Source organism: Rhodamnia argentea, chromosome 8, assembly GCF_020921035.1.
Source record: "Rhodamnia argentea isolate NSW1041297 chromosome 8, ASM2092103v1, whole genome shotgun sequence".
In the NCBI taxonomy this organism is placed as follows: Eukaryota; Viridiplantae; Streptophyta; class Magnoliopsida; order Myrtales; family Myrtaceae; genus Rhodamnia; species Rhodamnia argentea.
In genome coordinates, this window is record NC_063157.1 from 20,072,085 (window position 1) to 20,081,207 (window position 9,123).

The 9,123-nt window shown below is 36.1% G+C and overlaps 1 long non-coding RNA gene across 1 annotated transcript; it reads left to right on the forward strand.

Moving 5' to 3' along the window:
• Positions 1 to 202: 202 nt before the first annotated feature.
• Positions 203 to 3,772, forward strand: LOC115732957. The gene is made up of 6 exons (XR_007199530.1): positions 203 to 238; positions 337 to 424; positions 2,921 to 2,983; positions 3,116 to 3,178; positions 3,270 to 3,314; positions 3,414 to 3,772. It is a non-coding gene; the product is annotated as an uncharacterized LOC115732957 (long non-coding RNA).
• Positions 3,773 to 9,123: the final 5,351 nt, after the last annotated feature.

Below are 9,123 nucleotides of genomic sequence, written 5' to 3' on the forward strand. Positions count from 1 at the left end.
CAATTACATATAGATAGTTCTACATGAGATACCTTTTTGATGATTAGCTGCATGCCTTTTGAGTTATTACGTATGCATATGTCATTGTCAATTATTTTCTATACAATTCTTTGCTCGTCTATTTTTTTTTTTTTTCACATCTTCGGGTATGACCACGGCGTTGCCCATGTCATTGTAATTATTTCGGCGTTACTTCTTCATCTTTGGTGATTGGAGCTATCTTGTCTACCTTTTGTTGGTAAGAGCCTCTTGCCTATAATAACTTAGCTGCAAATTTTAATCCTTAAATTTCTTTGGGCCTGTGTTCTAAAAAAGTTTGTTCTGTTGTTTTATTAGGAAGGAACTTGGAAGAACTATCTCTATTTTAAAGTCATCACATCGGTTAATTCGCACATGTAAAAATTCTTGGATGGCTGAATCAGAGGTAATTCTTCACTCATATTATGTGAAACATATTTTGCTTTCTTAAGTAACAAACGAGATATTATATTTTTAATAAAAGCACTACTCAAATACATTTTGTCCATTTGGTTGCAACATGAAACTTCCCATCTTGCATATGTAATGCGTGATATGAAAAAAGAATTTGAATTTGCAGTAGGGATGGTTTTTTCAAATGATGTTGAAGCATATCACAAGTACGTGGCCTATGCAATTAATAAAGGATTTGGTGTGAGGAAGGGTCTTATGGTTAGAAATAGGAAAGGAGAAATAACTCGACGGACTTTTGTGTGTAATTGTGAAGGGCATTACGTTAGCTCATCCGATCAAGAAAAGAAATATGAGAGGTTTGAAGTTAGATGTGGGTGTCTTGCTTGTATCAAATTTAAGGTGGATAATGGTGTCTATGAAGTGATAGAGTACGTTCCCGAGCATAATCATGCATTTGTGCCGAAAAATCAAAGGCATTTCATTAGATGTGGAAGGTTGATATCTGATTATGAAAAGGGTACTTTAGTGGATATGGCTAAAGCAGGAATTGGGGGGACCATGGCACATAAATACTTAGCAAATAAAGCTGGAGGAAGCAAAAACTTGGGTTTCATCTTGCATGATTCTCAAAATTTATTACAAAGGGAAAAATCTGATGGTATAAGTGGGGGAGATTGTGAAAGTCTTTTGAATCATTTTCATTGTATGCAAATGAAAAACCCAATGTTTTCCTACGCTGTATAGGTGGATCAAGATAGTAGAATGACAAATTTATTTTGGAGAGATAGTTTGTCCAAATTTGATTACGATTGTTTTGGTGATGTGTTGGTGTTTGATACCACGTATCGTACCAACAAATATAACATGATATGTGCACCTTTTGTTGGGGTTAATCACCATTGGAAGAATACCTTGTTCGGCTGCGCATTTTTTATGGATGAGACTCATGGATTCATTTATCCGGTTATTTGAGGCGTTTTTGAAGTCTATGGGAAATAGGGCTCCGAAAACCATGTTAATTGATCAAGATCAAGCTATGGCAAAAGCTATGAGAATAGTATTTCCGAATACACAACATCGTTTATGCACTTGGCACATTGGGAAAAATGCCAATCAAAACATTCCACATCTTTACAAGGAGCTGAATTTTAAGGATAAATATTTCTATATGCTTATGTATAGATGCAGATTAGAGGATGAATTTGAATCTACACCGAGAGAAATGGAAGAGGAGTGGGGCACCGAGAATACAAATTGACTTCGGAGATTATACGACATTAGACATAAATGGAGTTTAGCTTTTGGTCGCGATACTTTTACATGTGGTATAACATCAAGCCAAAGGAGTGAGAGTACCAATAATGTCTTTCAACTTATGTCAACCAAGACATTGACCCTTGTAGAATTTGTCCACCACTATGAAGAACAACTAAAACACATGAGAGAAATTGAAAGTCAAGATGATTACGGTTCTCATGCGAAGCCCAAATTGCGGGTTTTGGATAATGGGATCTTGATGCATGCTTTGCTTCATTGTATACCCGTACCATTTTTAAAAGGTTCAATGAAGAATTTTTGCAAAGTCTCTCCAAACATATTTCAGGTGCTACATTTGATGGATCGGATTATGTTTATACTCTCAAGCGTGGAGGGATTCATCGTGAACATGTTGTCAAATTTAATGCTGCAAACTTTTCAGTTTCTTGTGAATGCAAATTATTTGAATCAAAAGGATGGTTGTGTCGCCATGCCTTGCACGTGTTGAATATGAACATATCGGTCAAGGATATTCCATCTTCCTATATTTTGAAAAGATGGACTAAAGGTGCCAAACAAGGGATTGTGAATGATGAATGTAATGAAATGTCACCTGGTGAATCTAAATTTAATCGATTTTCCACGTTAATGTAAGAATCTTTTGAAGTGATGAGTTTGGGAGCAGAAGATGTAAATACTATGAGAATAGCGAGGAAGAACTTGGGAAAAATGAAGGCTGAAATTTCATCTTACAAATCATGTGTGGTTGTGAATGCTGATGCTAGTGATGACGATGATGATAATGAGGCATCCTTGTGTGACATTTTAGTGTTGGACCCCCTTCGGAGGAGAGGAAAGGGAGCAACTTATGGAAGGCTTAAAAGCTCAAGTGAGAAAACAAAGAAAAAATCTAAGGGAACAGCCCCAATGCGTATAGAAAATTGAGGTAAGTGACATTGTTCTAGTTAATATGAATAGTTAAATTTCTCGGTTATGCTACGTGATGCCAATTATCATATTTATTATTTTGTAATGTTGAGTTGGTTGTCCAACCGACGCAAGATGAAAGCCATTTCCCAGATTATTTGAATAATTCAAGTCAGATTCAAAGTGCTTTTTATCCAAGCAATATTGGTGGTCCTACAAGAAATCTAAATTTTCATAATCGGGTATATCCCTCTTAGTCCTTAATGGGTATTTACATGTTACTAATGTGGTATCTTTTATATAGATGCAACCACCATACTTCATGCCGTCGGGGATTTTGAATGGATTTTGCCCATTCCCTAGCTAGGTATTTAATAGTTTGGTGTGTTAACTTATGTTTCGTCGACATTGCTTCTATCGACGCAAGGAAAGCATTAACCAGTAATCAATCATTTTTTCTGAATGTTCTTCAACTAATTGTGCCTCTTTACAACTGCAGATGCAATCACCATACGTCATGCCACCAAGGATTATGAATGGATTTTCCCCGTTCACGAGTCGGGTGCTTATTATGAAAATCATTTCGGACCCAATGTTGTCTCATCTTCTTGTTACTATGGTAATATTTATTGTTAATGGTTTCTTTTGGATAGATGTTGGAGTACCATAATAGATCTCATGGAACCATTTTGAGTCAGGTACAACGTGCCTTTTATTGATGTGAGATTGTTTGAGACATATTTATTTAGGCATGTTGATTATTAAAATATGAGTAAATTTGTTATTCCTTTGTATAGGGGTCATCAAACTCTTAGCATCTTGGGATGAATGAATCAAACAATTACGAAGGCATAGACAATGCACGGTCGCAGCCTAAATAGTCGGGAATGTGCATACCACTTTAAAGAAAAACCGAGGTCTCTCCCTCCCCCACCCTACCAAAAGCATTGAATCCCTTGTTTAGATGAATGTGTGCACTCATCAAGGGCTTGGAGTGGCTTTACTATTGCTCTCAACATGTGAAGTTAGTTTAAAATTTCAAAAACTAATTGCTCAGATGAAAACTTGTTAGTATTCTATAATTGAGTTTAATATTTGTAAATACTAACTTGCATTTGATGCAGCTTTAGAAGCACGACCTCCATAAAAATTAGTTTAGTTTCTTTGGAGGGAGTCTTCCCGCTACCTAAATTTGGTTTTTAACTTAAGCATGTATAAGCATGGGAAGATTTGATAGATAACACTAAGACTTCGTTTGGTCGTTCAGATAAAACTCGGGATATGATATGTTTTATCATATCCCGTGTTTGATAGGTGTGTCGGATAATATAATGTCGTATATAGAGGGGATATAACTCGGATAAAAAAATCCGAGAGGAGGGGGTAGGATAAGGTCGGATAGGATTTCTCTTATCCGTCGTATAAAAGCTAACTTTTAGAATGATGATAACTTTCTTGTCTCATTTGTTTATATTTTCATTTTATTTATTTATTTTTGCAAAGAGGTTTGAAAATCTAATAAAATGTGTATATTTTCAAGTTTTTTTGTGTATGAGAACGTTATTTTTATAGTAAAAAGATCGGAATATTTCATGAGCATCACGTAGGAGAATATATGTCCTTTATATTGATATACGGTTTCTACCAAATGCGGGATAGGATAGGATATGAGAATATCCGACTTTAAATCCCATGATTCACCAAACAATGGATAGGATATGGCCAAATCCCCCGGATTTCTTATCCTATCCTATCCAATCCTATCCTAACCGGAAATCCCGACAACCAAACGCAGCCTAATTATTTCTTAAAAGGCAAATTTGCGGGGGTTTTCATATGATGTTTAGGATGAAGACAGGTTTTGCATGAGAATGGGGATTGTTACTCGCTTTTTGTTGTCTTTGTGGTGTTCACTCTAAAGTTTTCCTCGTAATACTAGCTTCCTATGTTCGATTATGCCACGGACGATGTTCTAACTCTGCTTTAGTAACTTATGGAGCATATTGGGGAAGGCGAGGAAGGCTACTATATAAATCGGGCGTTGTCTTTTATATATTACCGGTTGCTTGTCAACTAACAACCGCAGATAATAGTTTGAAGGATTGTTGTATCTTTTGTGCCTCTACACCCCGCTGAGTTCAACTTCATTATGATATGCAATAAGGGGCACTCTTACATAATTGGATCAAAATATATCATCTTCACCACTTCGTGAAATTTTGTTTTGCGAGGCCTTGCAGTATGTGTAGGATCCCAATGAGCTTTGCCCGACTAGATGGAAGCCTAGGGAGTAGACCTTGAAGCTAGACCCTAAGATCTTTTCTTTCCCTTGTTCGGAGGTTTAAAGAGTTTGTATTTTTGTTGTTTCGTTTTTGGTTGCATCTTTTTTGTTTGTAATGAGTTTCAAGCTACATTTACTGGGGGAATGACTGCAATCCGACTACACATTCCCATCTCCTTTGAACTGTCCAATTGATTAGAGGCAAACCCTTGGTTTGGCTAGAAAATACAATGTTATTTGTTCATGTGATCGATTAATGCAAGCCATTTTTTTTGCTTTTGATTGAAAGCCTCGAAATGGTTTAGTTTCCTCTACAAAGTGACGTGATTGTCTTGTGCACAGAGTAACACCAATTAGCTCAAAATTTCTCTGAAAAATATGACTTTCATTAACAATTGGCTCAATGTAATCCGAGCCGTGGAATTCCATTGGATGAAAGGATGTCGTAGGAGATAATATCTACACCTGGAGATAATATCTACACTAAGAAATAATATCTGCGGGAGAGAATATTATCTATACCATGAGATAACATCTGTAGTAGAGAATTTTGGATACGGCAGAAGATAATATTCACACAATATAGGATAGGAACAAGTTTGCTGTTTGCGGTTCTCGAGATTCAAAATATGCGGTCATGAAAACACTCCATGAGTCGGTTTTAATTGATTCATTGTAACATGAGTGTTTTAGGAAATGCCTAAAAAAAAAGGACCCTCCTTTGATAGTAATCCGAGTTGTTGTTTTGAGGGGATTTACGTCGATTATGAGGTTTTGATTTTTATTTTATTTTCAATCCCTATATATATATGTATATATATAGAGCCCCAAAATTTTTTAGAAAAAATAACTAGAATTAGAAACCCCTTCTTTTTTGTAATTTAAAAAAAAAAACCAAAACAACGTGAAGAAGAAAAGCACAAAAAAGGGTAATCCACTTTGTGTAATTTAACATTTCTTTATGATTCATAACCGACCTTCGTTTTATGTTCCTATTCCGCTAAGAAAAATAATGTAGAAGTAATAATGCGTTTTTTTTATAAAAAGAAAAAAAAAGAGCAAAGATTTCGGAAAAACGGAACAATCAGTTGCGTTTTAATCTTTTTTTTCTTTTTGTAGTCGTTATTTCGCATAGGAGGGCGACCAATGTCCATTTTGGTCCACATTCATCATGTATCTTACCATGCTTCATGTTCGATTATCCAAGTTCGCAATCCATTTTGATTGGCGCATGTGTTTATTTTTTTCCGGCAAATAGCTGTTTTAAATATTTGATTGTTTGGTTATCACTTTGTCTCATTTAATTGCTTGAGGAAACTTTTTTCCGTAAAACTTTTCTTTTCTTTTCTTTTTTTTCTTTCCTGAATGTTAGCTTGAGAACTAAATAGATAAGTACATGAAAATGACAAAAAAACAAAAAACAAAAACAAAACAAAATGCCTTGTCACGTTAGATGTCTTTGAGTTTTCGAGTAATGTTAGCCTGAGAACTAAATAGAGTACAGGATCTGCAGGTAAAAAAAAATTGAATGTTACAAAAAAACGGTTTGTTACAAAGAAATGATCATTGCAACTCTCTACTGGTAAAGCCGTGGGAACATAACAGTAAAGTTCTAGCCATCTACTTTTTGAAGAATACTAGACCTAGTAAAATAACAAATAATAGACAAACAAAAAGAGCACCTCTAATTAGTAAGACATTAAAATGGTGCATATAATGCGTCAATCCTTGAGCTTATTCCTCGGTCCCTCTGCCTTCCCATCGTTGTTCTTCATTCTCATGTCGTCTTCTTGTATTGCAAGCGGAACCTTTTTGATAGAATAAGGCACATCGTTTAGATTTTTTTTTTTTTAGCTTAGATTGTCATGAAGAAAATACTCGAAGTACACTTAATGAAATTAAAAAAAATGCTGACCTTTTTATCCGGGTTCATAAGATTGGAATCATCAAAAAACAAGGAACCCGCAAGCAATACGAGGAGTATTACTCCACAAGACCACGAATCTGTCGTTTCCCATCATTGCCTCTATCGTAAAGGACCTAGACAAGAAGAGACAAGAGAGTTGATAAATTCAGGTTACAAGCCAAAGCAATAAACATAGAGTTATTCAAAGTGTCATCAAGGTAACAAGAATCGAAGAACATACAAACCTCGGGAGCAACATAATAGAGTTCCAAATGTAGTATGAAGAAAACCATCATCCCGCCAAATCAATCAAAGGGACAAATTACTCCACGACATAGCAAGGAAATGCATAGCCAGCTTGCACACAGAGTGGTCAAAGAAGAGATGGAAAAAAAGATGTGAGATGAGTGCTTGGGTTGATTAGACATTGTCTAAACTATATTTTCATATCAAGTAACGGATCGAAGACAGGAAATGGTCTCACAACAATAAGTGACACCATGAGAACTCCAAAAGGATAGAGGCATGTCTAGGCAAAATCTTCATACTAAGAAGCATTTGGATAAGCTAATTTTCCAATTCAGGACAATTTGAGAAGATGTGGCATAACTTGACAGACAACTTTCTGCTAAGTGCAATTTAAGACATATGCTGTGAAGACCACTTGCCGGACTTGGTTAGTGCCGTGGCAAGCCATATCAATCCGAGGAGTTGTGATCGTGACTATAAAGTGCAAGTTGATCATGACATTGATATCCATAGATGCAAGTAGATCCATTTGATACCAATCATCTTACACTAGTAATTGATTAAAATAAGAGCATTAATGAAAATAAAGCATGTTCAAATAGAGATTGAAGGCACGTAATTACCCACACTTGTTGGGACAATGCACTCGAACCAAAGTTGTCTCTTACCACATAAGAAATCCACTCTCATCTAATAAAAGAATAAGACGCACACAGGCAATTGAATAACCATGACGGACAATAGAAAGAAACTCGTTCAGCCATTTTGCGTTTTAGAACATTCTCCTCGTCTAGGATCTCAAGAGCCACCAATTCCCCTGTCTCGTAGTTTATTGTAAATTTGACTTTTGCAAATGTTCCCTTGCTAATGGTCCATCACACTTCATATTTGCCCACTTGGCGCTTGACTTTAGTTAGATTCATTCCAAATTCTCGCATCGAATAACTAATTGCTGATGGTTGGACAAATGTTTTTGTCACATATCTTCAATGTTAGTCAACTGCAGCTTATTATAGGATGCTACAAGCAAATTCTCAGTCGGGGAGCACATTGAGGAAGCAGCATGAACCGACACCATCATGAGTCATGTGCAACAACAATGCAAAGAATACATGCAAACGTCATAAGAAACTTCATGATTTTGATGTACTCTACTTAATATCGGTGACAAAAATGACCTACATCCTCCTTTAACCAAGAGTACTCAAACAAGATAAGTTATCAATATGTAATATTTTCCATTTCATGAGAAATGAACCGCATATAAGACAAGCAAGGACTAGCCGACGAAAAAACTCTACATTGGAAATAAACAAATCAAAACTATTGTGTATAAACCAAATGAGAAACATCACACAGCAATGAAAAAGACAAAAAAAAAAAAAAAGGACGCAAAAAATTATGACAAGTTGAAGAAATTCCAAAGTAGTGTGGGAGTATAATCTAAAAAATATCCCAAATCTTATATAGCCTTTTCACCGGAGACGGAAAATATTGTAAAACAGATGCAACACGTGGAATTAGACCTCAAGCGGAGGTGAAGAGAGGGCAGGAAACTTGATAGCAAATGCCCAAAACCAATCCTTCCACAAAATTATAGCTCGAAATGAGGGAAGACACGCAAATTGTGCCCACTCAAACTATGAAGTGAGTTCGTTCCTCGGGTATATTTTTCAAGATTGGCTTCTCAGCAATAATAAAAATCTAGCAAATTTCGATCAAAATAACTATATACAGAGCTCGAAATTGCTGCAACAAGAGCCTATCGACTACTTCCCTCCTAGAATTGAAGTCCCAAGAAGCATCAAAGATGCTCGGATTACCATCGACCTACCACAAGCAAAGTCTACAAACACACGATCCAAGAAGTCCTAACAAGCAAATTGAAGTGACTAACCAAGAATTCCTACTTATGAGTTGAAAAAGAAAATAGCCGATGTGGAATCAATTGAATGGAAGACACTTGGAAAAGAGAGCACCCACAATTTCCACAAAGATAGAGCTTTAATGGACGAGAGTAGAGCAAGCCGTGAACTCAGAGAGAGATGAGGAGGCAGCAGGGGGCTACGAG